Source organism: Leucoraja erinacea, unplaced genomic scaffold, assembly GCF_028641065.1.
Source record: "Leucoraja erinacea ecotype New England unplaced genomic scaffold, Leri_hhj_1 Leri_178S, whole genome shotgun sequence".
Lineage (NCBI taxonomy): Eukaryota > Metazoa > Chordata > Chondrichthyes > Rajiformes > Rajidae > Leucoraja > Leucoraja erinaceus.
In genome coordinates, this window is record NW_026576079.1 from 86,502 (window position 1) to 97,712 (window position 11,211).

General features: G+C 45.0%; 1 long non-coding RNA gene across 1 annotated transcript; it reads right to left on the reverse strand.

Annotated features, from left to right (window-relative positions):
• Positions 1-6,482: 6,482 nt before the first annotated feature.
• On the reverse strand, positions 6,483-10,362 carry LOC129716175 (uncharacterized). The gene is made up of 2 exons (XR_008726605.1): positions 7,255-10,362; positions 6,483-6,813 (listed from the first exon to the last, which is right to left on the reverse strand). It is a non-coding gene; the product is annotated as an uncharacterized LOC129716175 (long non-coding RNA).
• Between the last annotated feature and the right edge of the window lie 849 nt (positions 10,363-11,211).

Consider the following 11,211-nt stretch of genomic DNA (forward strand, 5'->3'; position numbering starts at 1 on the left):
CTCCATGAAGAAGCCCGCCCACAGCGCCAGCGTGTCATATCGCAAACAACGCATGGACGTGTCACACCTGGGGAGAACGTCCCCGTGAATGGGAGAGTAAAAAGCCGACGAACGGCAGGTAAGTGACTCTGCATTTCTAACTTGGTTGTAGGAATGGACAGAGCACCTCGCAGGAAGTCGGTGAGAAAGGAGCAGCAAGTAAGTCGGGAAGGAGCCGGGGACCTGCAGCAGCAGCAGCCGATGCCACAGGTGTTACCGATGGAGGAACCAGCTGTGCCCGACTTGAACCCCGCGCCGGCAAAATCGATTTCACGGCCGGGCGGGAAGGCAAAACAAAAGTCCCGTCACCTTAATTCTGGTGGTGGAGACAGTCCTTACCAGTTCAGGAGAACTGACGAGCAGCTGCGGGAAATGGAGCAGCCAGGAGCGGCCAGCCCTACGGAGCTGGAAAGCCGCTACCAATGGATGGATATCCAGCCGCCGGCGACAGGTGCTCGTGAGTACCGGGGCCGGGAAGGGCGGCAGGAGAATATTGGGCGGCCGGGAGCGACCAGTGCAGGGAGGCATGGGGACCGGCTGCGGGAACCGCGAGCGACTAGTGCCCGAGTGCACGGAAGTCGGTTGGAGCGGCCCGATAAGCACCCGCGATCGACTAGCGCCCGAGAGCGCGAAAGTCGGCTGGAGCGGCTGCTGGACGAAATTGTCCAAAGTGGCAGGCTCCGTCGGAGGGAGGATAGCCACAGTGGGCACAATGTAAGCCCCACAGCAGGTTCCCTTAAAGGGCTGCAAGATATATCAGACTCCTCTGAGGAGGATATCGAATGTCTGACCAGCTCAGAGTCTGAGCAAGAGGTGGAACCGTCTTCTCCCATTGAAGGGAAGGAACACAGCTTACTGGACATGGTGGGACAGTACTTCCAGCAGGAGCAGACCGGCAAGAACCTCGAGGACAGGATGGCTGCAAGTATCGAGTACATGTCCACACACCAGTTGCAGGCTAATACGATGGCTGAAGTATTGGCAAGGCACTTACCACCAGGGAATTGTACTGCGCTGCATGTAGCCAGTGTAAACAGGTGTATCTGGAAGTATGTGGGGGGGGGGGGGGGGGGGTATTAGGAATCAGGATCTTAAGGTCCAAAATGCCCTCAAAAGTCTCACAGCGGGGATTACAGCTTTGGCCCGTTCGTTCGAGAAAGTGGAGATGAATAGTGACCAAAAGGATGCATTAGCATTATTGTGTAATGTACAATTGGAATTAAACAATTTAAGAAAGGGAGCTATTCAGCCAGTGCTAGACCCTAAATTTGCTGTTTTGTGCAAGCAAAGGGATATAAAACCCCAAACCCTACTATTTGGAGGAGACTTGTCTAAACAGGTCAAAGAGTTGGATGAGGAGGCCAAGACATTGGGGCTGATAAGGGCAGCCAAAGGGTACCTAGGAAAGAGATACCAACCCTATGGGCGTCCAAAGAAGGGTGGGCTCTATAATACCACCAGGAATTGGAGAGAGAGGAGCCCCCAGCAGCAGCAGCGTCCTTTTTTAGGGTTTGGCCCGGGACGTCCGCTGTGGAAAATGCGGAAGCCAGTACATCAGCAGCCATCGCAACCTCAACTTCAAGGGCCTCCACATCCACGAATAAAAATAAGGAAATAAATAAATTACCACCGATAACCATGGAGGTAGGTGAATCTGCGGCTCCAAAAGTTGTAGGGAGCACGGAAGTTGGAGGGGCATTGCAACTTCATTTGGAAGCATGGTGCAATATAACTATGGACAGATATATCCTTAGCAGTATTAAGGGATATCTGATAGAGTTCCTACACAAACATAACCCTCCAGTACAACATACACCGGACAGAAAATATATACTTACTAAATTAGAACAAGCAAAAGCTCACATAGAAATAAAAAGGTTATTCAATCAAGGGGTAATTGAACAAACTAAACCTGAAAAACAGGAGTTTGTCTCTAACATATTTATTAGGAATAAGAAAGATGGGGGTTGTCGTGTTATTATTGATTTGTCAACACTTAACAAATTTGTGCAATATGTTCATTTTAAAATGGATACGTTTAGCACTGCTATAGACTTAGTGTCTAAAGGCTATTTTATGGCAAGTATTGATCTTAAGGATGCTTACTATACAATACCCATTGGAAATAGACACAGGAGGTTTTTGAAATTTAATTGGATGGGACAGCTTTGCCAGTATAAGGCTTTGCCAAATGGGCTTACGTCAGCGCCCAGGTTATTTACAAAAATTCTTAAACCAGCCTTGGCATTATTGCGACAACAAAATCATAGAGTAATGGCATATTTGGATGATATTCTTATAGTGGGGAAAACTTATGAATTGGCATGCCAGGCAGTGGTGGCCACTAAGCAATTGTTTGAACACCTGGGGTTCATTATCCATCCAATTAAGTCTAAATTAACACCATCAACTAATATGGATTACCTGGGGTTCACCATTAACTCAATTGATATGTTAGTGACTTTACCACTAGGGAAAGCCACAGAAATACAAAAGGATTGCACAGAGCTTATTAATACCGTTAAACCATCCATTAGACGGGTAGCCAGAATGATTGGAAAAATTGTGGCTACATTTCCTGCCATACAATTTGGACCATTATATTACCAAAATTTACAGAGAGACAAAATAAGAGCACTCAAAATTAACAGAGGCCATTTTGATAGGCCAATGGAGCTAACAATTGAAGCTATAAAAGAATTACAATGGTGGGAACACAATGTGAGGTATGGCTCCAACCCAATAGTTATTGACAACCCGTCTGTGGTATTACAAACAGATGCCAGTGCAATTGGTTGGGGTGCGACGGATACCATCTCGAGCTGTGGAGGGAGATGGAATATTCAAGAAGCTAACCTACTAAATACTAAGGGTATAAATTATTTAGAAATGTTAAGTGCATTTCATGGGCTTAAGTCTTTTTGCTCAGGTATGAATCAGCAGCATGTTAGATTGCAGATAGACAATACCACGGTGGTGGCATATATAAATCATATGGGTGGAAATATATCAATATCGTGTGATAAATTGGCAAATTTAATTTGGCAATGGTGTATACAAAGGAATATTTGGTTATCGGCTACGTATCTACCAGGGATACTAAATTCAGTGGCGGACGCCAGGTCACGAAAATTTAATGAAAATACAGAATGGATGTTGAATAGAAAGGTCTTTGGGGAAATTACAGAAAAGTATGGAAGACCGGATATTGATCTTTTTGCATCCAGGTTAAATCACCAGTTACCAAGGTATGTATCATGGGAACCAGATCCTGGGGCAGAAGCTACAGATGCATTTTCACTGCACTGGGGGAAATGGTTCATATATGCATTTCCTCCTTTCTGCCTCATCAATCGGGTACTAAGGAAAATTCAACAGGATTCGGCATCTGGGATTCTCATAGTACCTGATTGGCCTACACAACCATGGTTCTCGGTGATACAGGATATGGTTTTAGAACCATGTATGCACTTTAAACATAGTCCGAAGTTGCTGGTGCATCCGGTAACTCACGATAGCCATCCATGTTATAAAAATATTGCTTTATTGGCTTGTAGACTTTGAAGGAACCTCTACGAGACATGGGGCTATCCAGTAGAACTGTGGATATGATCGCAGCAGCGCAAAGAACGTCAACACAAAAGCAATATTTAAGTCACATTAGGAAATGGATTAATTACTGCCATTATAATCATCTGGACCACAGAGATAAGAATGTGCCGGCAGTACTAGAGTTCCTCACTAGTCTGCACTACGAAGGTTTTAGTTATAGCACAGTTAATAGTGCCAGAAGTGCTTTATCAACCTTTTTGTGGCAAGGAACAGATAGTGTTCCAGTGGGATCTCATCCGCTGGTAATTAAACTGTTAAAAGGAATTTTCAACACCAGACCGCCAAAACCAAGATATACCCAGATTTGGGATGCTAGTGTGGTCCTCAACATGCTAAGAACTTGGTCGCCGGCCACAGCATTGACTCTGGACATGTTAACTAGAAAAGTGGTTATGCTGATGGCATTGGTCACAGCACAGAGGGTCCAGTCACTGCAAAAGTTGAGACTGGATAGCTTCTCTATGGCGGCAGGACGTTTGGTCTTTGTAATACAGGATTTAATTAAACAAAATAGACCAGGATCAGCAGGACAGGTCATTGAATTTCTGGCTTACCCGGAGGACGAACGTCTCTGTATTATCAAACATATTTTGTTGTATATGGAACGGACTAAGGCCATTAGAGGCAAAGAAATGGGGCTGTTAATCAGCTATAGGAAACCATACCACAGGGTGTCTACCCAGACTATTTCTCGGTGGATTAAATATGGGTTAAGGAAGGCAGGAGTGGACACTAATATATTTAAATCTCACTCCACCAGGGCGGCAGCTACATCCGCAGCGAAACGCCTTGAGGTCTCCATGGACCAAATCCTCAGGACTGCAGGATGGTCGTCGGAGAGGACATTTCAAAAATTCTATAATAAACCACTTAGTGGTATAGAAACTTTTTTGGGGAAACTTTTAAGTTCCGTATTATAATTTATCCCTGATGAACAAGGGTTTATGATTTGAATTAATAAATATTATTTATTGTTACGTTAAACAATTGGTATCAATGTTTTTCTTGGTTTTAAAAAATCATTAACAATTTCTCCCAAACTACCAAGGCAGTTGTGAAGCATGGACTCGGTTTTCCAGGGCATGAGGTCACAGAGCTTTGAAATCTTCATGGAGTCCCTCACGTGACTCCGAAGTAAAATAGTAAGATTAAACGAGAACTTACCAGTTTGAAGTTTGATCTGTATTTTATGAGGAGGAACGTTGAGGGAATACATGTCCTCCGCTCCCACCCTCGTAGGGTCAAATCTTAAGCTGGTATCTCTTTAATAATCTTGCTATTTTAGGTCAATATTGGATATCTGTGACCTCACATCGCTGCTTTGAAGGATGACACGCTGGCGCTGTGGGCGGGCTTCTTCATGTATTCCCTCAACGTTCCTCCTCATAAAATACAGATCAAACTTCAAACTGGTAAGTTCTCGTTTAATCTTACTATTATACACTATAACACATTAACACATTGTTACAAATTATAACACACTAACCTATAACACACTAACCCTAACCCTAACCCTAATGCCCTAACACCCTAACCCTAATACCCTAACCCTAATGCCCTAACCCTAATGCCCTAACCCTAACCCTAATACCCTAATACCCTAACCCTAGATAGCACAATGGGCTAAGAGTTCGGCTGGCGACCGGAAGGTAGCCGGTTCAAATCCCGCTTGGAGTGCATACTGTCGTTGTGTCCTTGGGCAAGACACTTCACCCACCTTTGCCTGTAATGGAATGTACGGCGGCAGGCGCGGGCACACCGCGACGCCCTGTGTCTCCCTTTCAAGGGAGATGCTAAAAATGCATTTCGTTGTCTCTGTACTGTACACTGACAATGACAATAAATTGAATCATTTCATTTTCATTTCATTTCTAATACCCAACCCCTAAACCTAACCCCGGAACCCTAACCCCCTAACCCTAACCCCCTAATGCACCCTAACCCTAACGCACCCTAACCCTAACCCTACCCCTACCCCTAACCCTAAACCTAACAGCAGACCCCACCAAATCACCCCAAGCAACCCTAAAAACATCCCGAACAACCCAAAACATCCCCCCAATTCCTTCCCCCCTCCACAACCTAAACCTTACTACAGACCCCACTGAATCCCCACCAAACAACCCCCAAAAACTACACCCAAACCCAGAGACCCCCCTAGCAGCCAGTGTACGAAGAACCTACACCCCAAACAACCCAAAACAGCCCCCCAAACAACTAACCCCCCCCACCCTACAACCTAAACCTAACAGCAGACACCACTGAATCACCCCAAACCCAAATAAAACACCCCGAACAACCCAAAACATCCCCCATACGACTGATAAACCCCCCCACAACCTAAACCTAACAGCAGACCCCACCAAGTCACCCCAAACAACCCTAAAAAACACCCCGAACAACCCAAAACATCCCCCAAACAACTGATAACCCCCCCCCCACCCTACAACCTAACCCTAACAGCAGACCCCACTGAATCACCATAAAAAAACACCCTGAATAACCCAAAACATCTCCCAATTCCTTCCCCCCCCACAACCTAAACCTTACTACAGACTCCACTGAATCCCCACCAAACAACCCCAAAATAAAAAAATGCACCCGAACCCAGAGACCCCCCCCTAGCAGCCAGGATACGAAGAACCTACCAAACTCCCCCAGAAACCAGACAGGGTACAAAAGAGAGGGAATAGACCCTGACACGCCCACAACACCATACCCACCCCTATCCCAGCCAGGACCCCCTACCCAGAAGAGCCTTTGACGCCACACAGATTACAAACATGTTGGCAGAGCACATACATAACTTAAGGACTCGCAAAACATGATAGTGGACAAGAGGAATTTGGACATTTATTGATCAAGAGAGGCTGAAAACACTAGCAACAAATGATACAAGATACCAGATGCATTTGGTAACATTACAAACAATGGAAGTGGACCAACCAGTCCAAACAAAGAACAGGGTGAGCCCAACCAAAGTGACCGGTCCTAGGACCGAACACATGGGAAGCTCCACCCAGAAAGGGAGGGACATCAACCTACCCCTTAAAAACCCTAACCGACGAGAATTAGATCTCTTTCCCTGAAGAAGCTACAGAGATAGCGAAACTGGAAAATCGTTGCCCAGTCGGGAAGAATTCGGCAAGCGGTCTCCGCGAGCTGGAAAGAACCAAAGAATTGGTGAGCATCTTGGTGTTAACCCTACGATGCTAGAGATAATTGATGCTTAGATTTGACTGTGTTAGCATTGCAGCATAATCTACTAAACCAGAAATGAGTTATAACATGCAGAGGGGAGAGGGGGTAGGGAGATTGCTTAACAACAGTAATGGGGTGAATGGCAACCAGCACAGGAATCAACCGAGACAGAGGGATTCCTTTGCAGTTGCTGTGAGAGTTATTTATAAAATGGCCCAGGCTCTACACCATCTAGGAGTTCTAAAAGGACGGAATACACCCCCCAGGGGCCTCACTAGGCAAGCAAAGATATTAACACACTTTGTGAAACCAGCAAATCCCACCCAGGAAACATTACAGAAATTGGCTTCTAAAGCTGAAACCTGGGCAAAACAAACAAGACAAGTTTTGATTGAACATTACCAAAACAGTCTGGAATATTTGGATGTTGAATACCGCCAGGGCCAGCCCACTGATCGTGTGCAGGAGGCTGTCACCAAGGCCCTAATCTGGAATAAGAGAAAATTTGGGAGATAAATTTAAAATCAGAATGGAGGACCTTAGACATTGAGTTTTGAACCTGACCTCAGAGACTGGGCCTGAACAGCGCAGCAGCTTGCGGGATATGCCTAGAACGAAAGATAAGTCTAACATCACAGAAGGTTAAGGGGGGACCTGATAGAGGTCTTTAAAATGATGAGAGGGATAGACAGAGTTGATGTGGACAAGCTTTTCCCTTTGAGAATAGGGAAGATTCAAACAAGAGGACATGATTTCAGAATTAAGGGACAGAAGTTTAGGGGTAATATGAGGGGGAACTTCTTTACGCAGTGAGTGGTGGCGGTGGGGAATGAGCTCCCAGTGGAATTGGTGGAGGCAGGTTCATTGGTATCATTTAAAAATAAATTGGATAGGCATATGGATGAGAAGGGAATGGAGGATTATGGTACGAGTGCAGGCAGGTGGGACTAAGGGGAACAAAATTTGTTCGGCATGGGCTTGTAGGGCCGAGATGGCCTGTTTCCGTGCTGTAATTGTTATATGGTTATATGGTTATCACCAGAAAAGAGAGGCAGGCCTTGACAGAGCTGAAGGAGAACAACAAAATAGTCCTTTCACCCTTATTTATTTTTATTTTTAGTCCTGTTAATATGAGGTGTTTCTTGGAGGTCTTCTTTTATGTGGTGGGTGGGGGAGGGGAAGGGGGAAATTATTTTTAACCCCAGTCCTACCTGGTCGGAGATGCGGTTTTTCTCCGAACCGCATCTTCGTCCTCTCTGTGCGGCCTACGAACGAACTGGAGCAGCGCTGGAGCGGCGTTTCCTGCTGGGACTGCAGCTTCGACGGCGGTGTAGATGCTGGGACACCTACAAGGAGCGGGCGATGCCTTACCGCGTCGCCTTGCGGTAAGCTCCGGGGCACTGTGACCGTCGACAGCACCGCGGAGCCTGGGATCCGAGATCGCCAGAGTCGGGGGTTCGGCCGGCGCGGCCTGTGAACTTTGGTCGTTGCAGTCTTCGCGTCGGAAAGCGGCCGCTTCAGTCCAGGCCGCTGATGGATGTTCACCGACGCCGATGATCCAGCTTCGCGGCAGGAGGGCCTGAAGACACCGGGTTGGCTGAGGAGGCCAGATATAGGCCCCGACCTCGGGTGGACTATGAGGGGGAGAACTGGATATTTTTAGTGCCTTCCCTCACAGTGAATTCTGCTGTGGGGGGACGTTTCATGTTGATTTCTATAGTGTACTGTTTCTGTGTCTTTTTTCTTATTCTCTTTTTTCTCTTTTTTGATTTGTATGGATTTATTGCATTGATCTGTTCAATTAATTTAATCAACCTCTGTAAAGCACTTTGGTTCAAATACTGGTTTTGTTGAAAAGTGCTATATAAATAAATATTATTATTATTATTATTATTATCAAACCAGCAGACAAGGGGAGCAGTATAGTCATCATGGACAGAAAACAGTATCTCTTCGAGGCACATGGACAACTGAACAAGATAGAACACTACACTAAGTTAGATGAGCCCATATATAAAGAAACACAAAAGGAAATAGGGGACATTTTGGAGGAGCTTAAGAGATCAGGATACATCCTAGACAAACAAGTAGAATACTTGACAGGAGCACAACCCAGGGCAAGGAAATTCTACATGCTCCCAAAGATACACAAAAACCCAGACAAGTGGACAGTGCCTGGAGAAATACCACCAGGTAGGCCCATAGTATCAGATTGCAGTAACGAATCCTATGGGGTACCAGAATACATTGACCACTACCTTAACCCACTGGCACAACAACATCCCAGCTACATCAAGGACACCTACCACTTCACCCAAATAGTTAACTCCCTCAACATACCACCCAACGCAATACTCTTCACCATGGATGTGGAAAGCCTGTACACAAACATAGAGATGGACAGGGGGATACAGGCAGTTAAAAACATCCTACAGAGAAATCCTGACCCAGATAGACCAGACGAGGCCCTAATTAAACTATTGGATCTGGGTTTGACTAAGAATGACTTTGAATTTAACGGGGAGTTCTATTTACAAGTCAAAGGTACAGCAATGGGAAAGACGTTTGCCCCAGCTTATGCCAACATATACATGGCAGAATAACCATATAACCATATAACAATTACAGCACGGAAACAGGCCATCTCGGCCCTACAAGTCCATGCCGAAACAAAATGTTTTCCCCTTAGTCCCACCTGCCTGCACTCGTACCATAACCCTCCATTCCCTTCCCATCCATATGCCTATCCAATTTATTTTTAAATGATACCAATGAACCTGCCTCCACCACTTCCACTGGGAGCTCATTCCACACCGCCACCACTCTCTGCGTAAAGAAGTTCCCCCTCATATTACCCCTAAACTTCTGTCCCTTAATTCTGAAGTCATGTCCCCTTGTTTGAATCTTCCCTATTCTCAAAGGGAAAAGCTTGTCCACATCAACTCTGTCTATCCCTCTCATCATTTTAAAGACCTCTATCAGGTCCCCCCTTAACCTTCTGCGCTCCAGAGAATAAAGACCTAACTTATTCAACCTATCTCTGTAACTTAGTTGTTGAAACCCAGGCAACATTCTAGTAAATCTCCTCTGTACTCTCTCTATTATGTTGACATCCTTCCTATAATTTGGCGACCAAAATTGTACCCCATACTCCAGATTTGGTCTCACCAATGCCTTGTACAATTTTAACATTACATCCCAGCTTCTATACTCAATGCTCCGATTTATAAAGGCTAGCATACCAAAAGCTTTCTTTACCACCCTATCTATATGAGATTCCACCTTCAAGGAACTATGCACGGTTATACCCAGATCCCTCTGTTCAACTGTATTCTTCAATTCCCTACCATTTACCATGTATGTCCTATTTTGATTTGTCCTGCCAAGGTGTAGCACCTCACATTTATCAGCATTAAACTCCATCTGCCATCTTTCAGCCCATTTTTCCAAATGGCCTAAATCACTCTGTAGACTTTGGAAATCCTCTTCATTATCCACAACACCCCCTATCTTAGTATCATCTGCATACTTACTAATCCAATTTACCACACCTTCATCCAGATCATTGATGTACATGACAAACAACAAAGGACCCAACACAGATCCCTGAGGCACCCCACTAGTCACCTGCCTCCAACCCGATAAACAGCCATCCACCATTACCCTCTGGCTTCTCCCATTCAGCCACTGTTGAATCCATCTTGCTATTCCTGCATTTATACCCAACAGTTGAACCTTCTTAACCAACCTTCCATGAGGAACCTTGTCAAAGGCCTTACTAAAGTCCATATAGACAACATCCACTGCTTTACCCTCGTCAATTTCCCTAGTAACCTCTTCAAAAAATTCAAGAAGATTAGTCAAACATGACCTTCCAGGCACAAATCCATGTTGACTGTTCCTAATCAGACCCTGTTTATCTAGATGCTTATATATATTGTCTCTAAGTATCTTTTCCATTAATTTGCCCACCACTGAAGTCAAACTAACCGGTCTATAATTGCTAGGTTTACTCTTAGAACCCTTTTTAAACAATGGAACAACATGCGCAGTACGCCAATCCTCGGGGACTATTCCCGTTTCTAATGACATTTGAAATATTTCTGTCATAGCCCTGGCTATTTCTACACTAACTTCCCTCAATGTCCTAGGGAATATCCTGTCAGGACCTGGAGACTTATCCACTTTTATATTTTTCAAAAGTGTCAGTACTTCTTTTACTTTGAACCTCATAGTATCCATAGCTACTCTACTAGTTTCCCTTACCTCACATAATTCAATATCCTTCTCCTTGGTGAATACCGAAGAAAAAAAATTGTTCAATATCTCCCCCATCTCTTTTGGCTCTGCAGATAGCTG